This window comes from Vicugna pacos, unplaced genomic scaffold (assembly GCF_048564905.1).
Source record: "Vicugna pacos unplaced genomic scaffold, VicPac4 scaffold_19, whole genome shotgun sequence".
Taxonomy (NCBI): Eukaryota; Metazoa; Chordata; class Mammalia; order Artiodactyla; family Camelidae; genus Vicugna; species Vicugna pacos.
The window spans coordinates 27,645,767-27,657,118 of record NW_027328740.1 but is presented as its reverse complement, the minus strand read 5'-3'; positions in this window follow the sequence as shown (position 1 = coordinate 27,657,118).

The following is an 11,352-nucleotide window of genomic DNA, read 5'->3' as shown; positions in this document are numbered from 1 at the left end:
AAATTCTGTGTTCTGCATTCCATGATCTAAATTCTGGCTTCTATATTCTCGTTTATATATTCTATATTTTGTGTTGTTCTTTCTATATTCCACATTCTATATTCTGCATACGGTATTCTATATTGAAAATTCTGTGTTTCACATTCTATATTCAAATTTCTATATTCTATATTCTGTATTCTATAACCTAAACTCTGTATTCTGCATTCCATGTTCTAAATTCTGGGTTCTATATTCTCTAATCTATTCTATATTGTGTGTTTTTCATTCTATATTCTACATACTTTAGTCTGCATTCCGTATTCTATATTCTATATTATGTGTTCTTCATTCTATATTCTAAATTCTATATTCTCTATTCTGTATTCTATATTCTAAATTCTGTGTTCTGCATTCCATGATCTAAATTCTGGGTTCTATATTCTCTTTCTATATTCTATATTCTGTTTTCTTCATTCTATTTTCCACATTCTATATTCTGCATTCCGTATACTATATTCTATATTCTGTGTTTTACATTCTATATTCTAAATTCTATTTTCAGTATTCTGTATTCTATAATTTAAATTCTGTGTTCTGAATTCCATGTTCTAAATTTTGGGTTTTGTATTCTGTTTTCCATATTCTATATTCTGTGTTCTACATTCTATATTCTAAATTATATATACAGTGTTTTGTATTCTATATTATAAATTTTGTGTTCTGCATTCCATTCCTAAATTCTAGGTTCTATATTCTCTTTTATATATTCAATAATTTGTGTTCTTCATTCTATATTCTACATTTTATATTTTGCATTCATTCTCTATATTCTATATTCTGTATTCTAAATTCAATATTCCGTATTCTGTATTCTATAACTGAATTCTCAGTTCTACATTCAATATTCAAAATTCTAAATTCAGTATTCTGTATTCTATATTCTATATTCTGTGTTCTGCATTCCATGATCTAAATTCTGACTTCTTTATTGTCTTTTATATATTCTATAATTTGTGTTGTTTTTACTATATTCCACATTCTATATTCTGCATTTTGTATTCTATGTTATATATTCTGTGTTTTACATTCTATATTCGAAATTCTATATTCAGTATTCTGTATTCTATAATCTAAATTCTGTGTTCTACATTCCATGTTCTATATTCTGGGTTCTATATTCTGTACTCTATTCTATATAGTGTGTTTTTCATTCTATATTCCACATACTATAGTCTGCATTCAGTATTGTATATTCTATATTGTGTGATCTACATTCTATATTTTAAATACTATATTCGGTATTCTGTATTCTATATTCTAAATTTTGTGTTCTGCATTCCATGTTATAAATTCTGGTTTCTATATTCTCAATTCTATATTCAATATTCTGTGTTCTACATGATATATTCTAAATTCTATATTTTGTATTTATATTCTATATTCAAAATTCTGTGTTCTGCATTCCATGTTCTAAATTCGATATTAAGTATTCTGTATTCTATATTCTAAATTCCGTGTTCTGCATTGATGTTCTAAGTACTATATTCAGTGTTCTGTATACTATTTTCTAAATTCTGTGTTCTACATTCCATGTTCTAAATTCTTTATTCTATATTCTCTATTATATATTCTATATTGTGTGTTCTTCATTCTATACTCTAAATACTATATTTTGCCTTCCATATTCTATATTCTAAATTTTGAATTCTAAATTCTATATTCTAAATTCTATATTCAGTATTCTTTTTTCTATATTCTAAATTCTGTGTTCTGCATTCCATGTTCTATATTCTATTTTCAGAATTCTATATTCTATATTCTAAATTCTGAGTTATGCATTCTATGTTCTAAATTGTATATTCAGTATTCTGTTTTGTATATTCTAAATTCTGTGTTTGAATTCCAAGTTCAAAATTCTGGGTTCTGTATTCTGTTTTCCATATTCTATATTCTGTGTTCTACATTCTATATTCTGTAATCTATATTCTGATTTCCTTATTCTATATTCTATATTCTGTGTCCTACATTCTATACTCTAAATTCTATTTTTATTATTCTGTATTCTATTTTCTAAATTCTGTGTTCTACATTCCATGTTCTAAATTCTGGGTTCTATATTCTCTATTCTATATTCTGTGTTCTACATTCTATTTTCTAAATTCTATATTCAGAGTTTTTTATTCTATATTCTAAATTCTATGTTCTGCATTTCATGTTCTAAATTCTATATTCAGTATTCTGCTTTCTGTATTCTAAATTCTGTGTTCTGCATCATATGTTCTAAATTCTGTATTCAGTATTATGTATTCTATATTCTAAATTCTGTGTTCTGCATTCCATTTCTAAATTCTGGGTTTTATATTCTCTTTTATATATTCTATATTTTGTGTTCTTCATTCTATATTCCAGATTCTATATTCTGCATTCCGTATTCTATATTCTATATTTTGTGTTTTACATTCTATATTCTAAATTCTATATTAAGAATTGTGTATTCTATAATCTAAATTCTGTGTTCTGCATTCCATGTTCTAAATTCTGAGTTCTATATTCTCTACTCTATTCTATATTTTGTGTTTTTCTTTCTATATTCTACATACTATATTCTGCCTTCCGTATTCTATATTCCATACTATGTGCTCTACATTCTGTATTCTAATTCTATATTCAGTATTCAGTATTCTATATTCTAAATTCTGTGTTCTGCATTATATGTTCTAAATTCAATATTCAGGATTCTGTATTCTATATTCTTAATTCTGTGTTATGCATTCAATGTTCTAAATTCTGAATTATATATACTCTATGCTATATTCTATATTCTGTGTTCTACATTCTATATTCTAAATTCTGTGTTCTGCATTCTATGTTCTAAATTCTATATTCATTATTCTGTGTTCTATATTCTAAATTCTGTGTTCTGCATTCCATATTCTAAATTCTGGGTTCTGTATTCTGTTTTCCATAGTCTATATTCTGTGTTCTACATTCTATATTCTGTATTCTATATTCTGCATTCCGAATTCTACATTGTATATTCTGTGTTCTACATTCTATATGCTAAATTCTATATTCAGTATTCATATTCTATTTTCTAAATTCTGTGTTCTGCATTCCATGTGCTAAATTCTGTATTCTATAATCTGTATTCTATGTTCTGTGTTCTACATTCTATATTCTAAATTCTATATTCAGTATTCTGTATTGTAAGTTCTAAATTCTGTGTTCTGCATTACATGTTCTACATTCTGGGTTCTACATTGACTATTGTATATTCTATATAATGTGTCCTTCATTCTATACTCTACATACTATATTTTGCATTCCGTAGTCTATATTATATATTCTTTGTTCTAAATTTTTAATTCTAAATTCTATATTCAGTATTCTATATTCTATATACTAAATTCGGTGTTCTTCATTCCATGTTCTATATTCTATATTCAGTATTCTGTATTCTATATTCTAAATTCTGTGGTCTGCATTATGTGTTCTAAATTCTATATTCAGTATTCTGTATTCTATAGTCTAAATTCTGTGTTCTGCCTTACAAGTTCTAAATTAGGGGTTCTGTATTCTGTTTTCCATATTCTATATTCTGTGTTCTACATTCTATATTCTGTATTCTTTATTCTGCCTTCCGTATTCTATATTCTATATTCTGTGTTCTAAATTCTATATTTTAAATTCTATATTCAGTATTCTGTATTCTATATTCTAAATTTTGTGTTCTGCATTCCATGTTCTAAATTCTGTGTCCTATATTCTCTATTCTATTCTACATTTTGTGTTTTTCATTCTATATTCTACATACTATATTCTGCATTCCGTATACACTATTCTATATTATGTGTTCTTCATTCTGTATTCTAAATTCTAAATTCTGTATTCTGTATTCTTTATACTTAATTCTGTGTTCTGCATCCCATGTTCTAAATTCTGGGTTGTGTATTCTGTTTTCCATATTCTATATTCTGTGTTCTACATTCTATATACTGTATTCTATATTCTGCATTCCGTATTCTATATTGTATATTCTGTGTTCTTCATTATATATTCTAAATCCTATATTCACTATTCCGTATTCTATATTCTAAATTCTGGGTTCGGCATTCCATTAGTAATTTCTAAATTCTATATTCTCTATTTTATATTATTTATATTGTGTTCTGCATTCTATATTCTGCATTCATTTTCTATGTTCTATGTTCTGTGTTCTATATTCTGTATTCTAAATTCTATATTCAGTATTCTGTATTCTATATTCTGAATTCGGTGTTCTACATTCTATATTCAAAATTCTAAATTCAGTTTTCTGTATTCTATATTCTAAATTCTGTGTTCTGCATTCCATGATCTAAATTTTGTCTTCTATATTCTCTATTATATATTCTATATTTTGTGTTCTTCATTCTATATTCCACATTCTATATTCTGATCCGTATACTATATTCTATATTCTGTGTTTTACATTCTATATTCTAAATTCTATATTCAGTATTCTGTATTCTATAATCTAAATTCTGTGTTCTGCATTCCATGTTCTAAATTTTGGGTTCTGTATTCTGTTTTCCATATTCTATATTTTGTGTTCTACATTCTATATTCTTAATTCAATATTCAGTATTTTGTATTATATATTTTAATTCTGTGTTCTGAATTCCATTACTAAATTCTAGGTTCTATATTCTCTTTTATATATTCAATATTTTGTGTTCTTAATTCTATATTCTACATTCTATATTCTGCATTCATTTTCCATATTCTATGTTCTGTGTTCTATATTCTGTATTCTAATTGCTATATTCAGTATTCTGTATACTATATTTTGAATTCGGTGTTCTACATTCTATATTCAAAATTCTAAATTCAGTATTTTGTATTCTATATTCTAAATTCTGTGTTCAGCATTCCATGATCTAAATTTTGGCTTCTATATTCTCTTTTATATATTCTTTATTTTGTGTTGTTTTTCTATATTCCACATTCTATATTCTGCATACGGTTTTCTATATTGAATATTCTGTATTTTACATTCTATATTCGAGATTATATATCCAGTATTCTGTATTCTATAACCTAAACTCTGTATTCTGCATTCCATGTTCTAAATTCTGGGTTCTATATTCTCTAATCTTTTCTATATTGTGTGTTTTTCATTCTATATTCTAAATAGGATAGTCTGCATTCCGTATTCTATATTCTATATTATGTGTTCTTCATTCTATATTCTAAATTCTATATTCTCTATTCTGTATTCTATATTCTAAATTCTGTGTTCTGCATTCCATGATCTAAATTCTGGGTTCTATATTCTCTTTCTATATTCTATATTCTGTTTTCTGCATTCTATTTTCCACATTCTATATTCTTCATTCCGTATACTATATTCTATATTCTGTGTTTTACATTCTATATTCTAAATTCTATATTCAGTATTCTGTATTCTATAATTTAAATTCTGTGTTCTTAATTCCATGTTCTAAATTTTGGTTTCTGTATTCTCTTTTCCATGTTCTATATTCTGTGTTCTACATTCTGTATACTGTATTCTATATTCTTCATTCAGTATTCTATATTCTATATTTTGTCTTCTTCATTATATATTCTAAATTCTATATTCAGTATTCCGTATTCTATATTCTAAATTCTGTGTTCGTCATTCCATAATCTAAATTCTGGTTTCTGTATTCTGTTTTCCATAGTCTATATTCTGTGTTCTACATTCTATATTCTGTATTCTATATTCTGCATTCCGAATTCTACATTGTTTATTCTGTGTTCTACATCCTATATGCTAAATTCTATATTCAGTATTCATATACTATTTTCTAAATTCTTTGTTCTGCATTCTATGTGCTTAATTCTGTGTTCTATAATCTGTATTCTATGTTCTGTGTTCTACATTCTATATTCTAAATTCTATATTCAGTATTCTGTATTGTAAGTTCTAAATTCTGTGTTCTGCATTACATGCTCTACATTCTGGGTTGTACATTGTCTATTGTATATTCTATATAATGTGTTCTTCATTCTATACTCTACATACTATATTTTGCATTCCGTAGTCTATATTATATATTCTTTGTTCTAAATTTTTAATTCTAAATTCTATATTCAGTATTCTATAATCTATATACTAAATTTGGTGTTCTGCATTCTATGTTCTATATTCTATATTCAGTATCCTGTATTCTATATTCTAAATTCTGTGTTCTGCATTATATGTTCTAAATTCTATATTCAGTATTCTGTATTCTATTTTCAATATTCAGTGTTCGGCATATCATATTCTAAATTCTGTATTTTATATTCTATATTCTGTGTTCTACATTCTATATTCTAAATTCTATATTCAGTATTCTGTATTCTATAGTCTAAATTCTGTGTTCTGCCTTACAAGTTCTAAATTCGGGGTTCTGTATTCTGTTTTCCATATTCTATATTCTGTGTTCTTCATTCTATATTCTGTATTCTTTATTCTGCCTTCCGTATTCTATATTCTATATTCTGTGTTCTAAATTCTATATTTTAAATTCTATATTCAGTATTCTGTATTCTATATTCTAAATTTTGTGTTCTGCATTCCATGTTCTAAATTCTGTGTCCTATATTCTCTATTCTATTCTACATTTTGTGTTTTTCATTCTATATTCTACATACTATATTCTGCATTCCGTATACACTATTCTATATTATGTGTTCTACATTCTGTATTCTAAATTCTAAATTCTGTATTCTGTATTCTTTATACTTAATTCTGTGTTCTACATCCCATGTTCTAAATTCTGGGTTGTGTATTCTGTTTTCCATATTCTATATTCTGTGTTCTACATTCTATATACTGTATTCTATATTCTGCATTCCGTATTCTATATTGTATATTCTGTGTTCTTCATTATATATTCTAAATCCTATATTCACTATTCCGTATTCTATATTCTAAATTCTGGGTTCGGCATTCCATTACTAATTTTAAGTTCTATATTCTCTATTTTATATTATTTATATTGTGTTCTGCATTCTATATTCTGCATTCATTTTCTATGTTCTATGTTCTGTGTTCTATATTCTGTATTCTAAATTCTATATTCAGTAGTGTGTATTCTATAGTCTGAATTCTCTGTTCTACGTTCTATATTCAAAATTCTAAATTCATTATTCTGTATTCTTTATTCTAAACTCTGTGTCCTGCATTCCCTATTCTAAATTCTGGCTTCTATATTCTCTATTATATATTCTATATTTTGTGTTCTTCATTCTATATTCCACATTCTATATTCTGAATTCCCTATACTGTATTCTATATTCTGTGTTTTACATTCTATATTCTAAATTCTATATTCAGTATTCTGTATTCTATAATCTAAATTCTGTGTTCTGCATTCCATGTTCTAAATTTTGGGTTCTGTATTCTGTTTTCCATATTCTATATTTTGTGTTCTACATTCTATATTCTAAATTCTATATTCAGTATTTTGTATTATATATTTAAATTCTGTGTTCTGCATTCCATTACTAAATTCTAGGTTCTATATTCTCTTTTATATATTCAATATTTTGTGTTCTTAATTCTATATTCTACATTCTATATTCTGCATTCATTTTCCATATTCTATGTTCTGTGTTCTATATTCTGTATTCTAATTCCTATATTCAGTATTCTGTATTCTATATTCTGAATTCGGTGTTCTACATTCTATATTCAAAATTCTAAATGCAGTATTCTGTATTGTATATTCTAAATTCTGTGTTCTGCATTCCATGATCTAAATTCTGGCTTCTATATTCTCGTTTATATATTCTATATTTTGTGTTGTTCTTTCTATATTCCACATTCTATATTCTGCATACGGTATTCTATATTGAAAATTCTGTGTTTCACATTCTATATTCAAATTTCTATATTCTATATTCTGTATTCTATAACCTAAACTCTGTATTCTGCATTCCATGTTCTAAATTCTGGGTTCTATATTCTCTAATCTATTCTATATTGTGTGTTTTTCATTCTATATTCTACATACTTTAGTCTGCATTCCGTATTCTATATTCTATATTATGTGTTCTTCATTCTATATTCTAAATTCTATATTCTCTATTCTGTATTCTATATTCTAAATTCTGTGTTCTGCATTCCATGATCTAAATTCTGGGTTCTATATTCTCTTTCTATATTCTATATTCTGTTTTCTTCATTCTATTTTCCACATTCTATATTCTGCATTCCGTATACTATATTCTATATTCTGTGTTTTACATTCTATATTCTAAATTCTATTTTCAGTATTCTGTATTCTATAATTTAAATTCTGTGTTCTGAATTCCATGTTCTAAATTTTGGGTTTTGTATTCTGTTTTCCATATTCTATATTCTGTGTTCTACATTCTATATTCTAAATTATATATACAGTGTTTTGTATTCTATATTATAAATTTTGTGTTCTGCATTCCATTCCTAAATTCTAGGTTCTATATTCTCTTTTATATATTCAATAATTTGTGTTCTTCATTCTATATTCTACATTTTATATTTTGCATTCATTCTCTATATTCTATATTCTGTATTCTAAATTCAATATTCCGTATTCTGTATTCTATAACTGAATTCTCAGTTCTACATTCAATATTCAAAATTCTAAATTCAGTATTCTGTATTCTATATTCTATATTCTGTGTTCTGCATTCCATGATCTAAATTCTGACTTCTTTATTGTCTTTTATATATTCTATAATTTGTGTTGTTTTTACTATATTCCACATTCTATATTCTGCATTTTGTATTCTATGTTATATATTCTGTGTTTTACATTCTATATTCGAAATTCTATATTCAGTATTCTGTATTCTATAATCTAAATTCTGTGTTCTACATTCCATGTTCTATATTCTGGGTTCTATATTCTGTACTCTATTCTATATAGTGTGTTTTTCATTCTATATTCCACATACTATAGTCTGCATTCAGTATTGTATATTCTATATTGTGTGATCTACATTCTATATTTTAAATACTATATTCGGTATTCTGTATTCTATATTCTAAATTTTGTGTTCTGCATTCCATGTTATAAATTCTGGTTTCTATATTCTCAATTCTATATTCAATATTCTGTGTTCTACATGATATATTCTAAATTCTATATTTTGTATTTATATTCTATATTCAAAATTCTGTGTTCTGCATTCCATGTTCTAAATTCGATATTAAGTATTCTGTATTCTATATTCTAAATTCCGTGTTCTGCATTGATGTTCTAAGTACTATATTCAGTGTTCTGTATACTATTTTCTAAATTCTGTGTTCTACATTCCATGTTCTAAATTCTTTATTCTATATTCTCTATTATATATTCTATATTGTGTGTTCTTCATTCTATACTCTAAATACTATATTTTGCCTTCCATATTCTATATTCTAAATTTTGAATTCTAAATTCTATATTCTAAATTCTATATTCAGTATTCTTTTTTCTATATTCTAAATTCTGTGTTCTGCATTCCATGTTCTATATTCTATTTTCAGAATTCTATATTCTATATTCTAAATTCTGAGTTATGCATTCTATGTTCTAAATTGTATATTCAGTATTCTGTTTTGTATATTCTAAATTCTGTGTTTGAATTCCAAGTTCAAAATTCTGGGTTCTGTATTCTGTTTTCCATATTCTATATTCTGTGTTCTACATTCTATATTCTGTAATCTATATTCTGATTTCCTTATTCTATATTCTATATTCTGTGTCCTACATTCTATACTCTAAATTCTATTTTTATTATTCTGTATTCTATTTTCTAAATTCTGTGTTCTACATTCCATGTTCTAAATTCTGGGTTCTATATTCTCTATTCTATATTCTGTGTTCTACATTCTATTTTCTAAATTCTATATTCAGAGTTTTTTATTCTATATTCTAAATTCTATGTTCTGCATTTCATGTTCTAAATTCTATATTCAGTATTCTGCTTTCTGTATTCTAAATTCTGTGTTCTGCATCATATGTTCTAAATTCTGTATTCAGTATTATGTATTCTATATTCTAAATTCTGTGTTCTGCATTCCATTTCTAAATTCTGGGTTTTATATTCTCTTTTATATATTCTATATTTTGTGTTCTTCATTCTATATTCCAGATTCTATATTCTGCATTCCGTATTCTATATTCTATATTTTGTGTTTTACATTCTATATTCTAAATTCTATATTAAGAATTGTGTATTCTATAATCTAAATTCTGTGTTCTGCATTCCATGTTCTAAATTCTGAGTTCTATATTCTCTACTCTATTCTATATTTTGTGTTTTTCTTTCTATATTCTACATACTATATTCTGCCTTCCGTATTCTATATTCCATACTATGTGCTCTACATTCTGTATTCTAATTCTATATTCAGTATTCAGTATTCTATATTCTAAATTCTGTGTTCTGCATTATATGTTCTAAATTCAATATTCAGGATTCTGTATTCTATATTCTTAATTCTGTGTTATGCATTCAATGTTCTAAATTCTGAATTATATATACTCTATGCTATATTCTATATTCTGTGTTCTACATTCTATATTCTAAATTCTGTGTTCTGCATTCTATGTTCTAAATTCTATATTCATTATTCTGTGTTCTATATTCTAAATTCTGTGTTCTGCATTCCATATTCTAAATTCTGGGTTCTGTATTCTGTTTTCCATAGTCTATATTCTGTGTTCTACATTCTATATTCTGTATTCTATATTCTGCATTCCGAATTCTACATTGTATATTCTGTGTTCTACATTCTATATGCTAAATTCTATATTCAGTATTCATATTCTATTTTCTAAATTCTGTGTTCTGCATTCCATGTGCTAAATTCTGTATTCTATAATCTGTATTCTATGTTCTGTGTTCTACATTCTATATTCTAAATTCTATATTCAGTATTCTGTATTGTAAGTTCTAAATTCTGTGTTCTGCATTACATGTTCTACATTCTGGGTTCTACATTGACTATTGTATATTCTATATAATGTGTCCTTCATTCTATACTCTACATACTATATTTTGCATTCCGTAGTCTATATTATATATTCTTTGTTCTAAATTTTTAATTCTAAATTCTATATTCAGTATTCTATATTCTATATACTAAATTCGGTGTTCTTCATTCCATGTTCTATATTCTATATTCAGTATTCTGTATTCTATATTCTAAATTCTGTGGTCTGCATTATGTGTTCTAAATTCTATATTCAGTATTCTGTATTCTATAGTCTAAATTCTGTGTTCTGCCTTACAAGTTCTAAATTAGGGGTTCTGTATTCTGTTTTCCATATTCTATATTCTGTGTTCTACATTCTATATTCTGTATTCTTTATTCTGCCTTCCGTA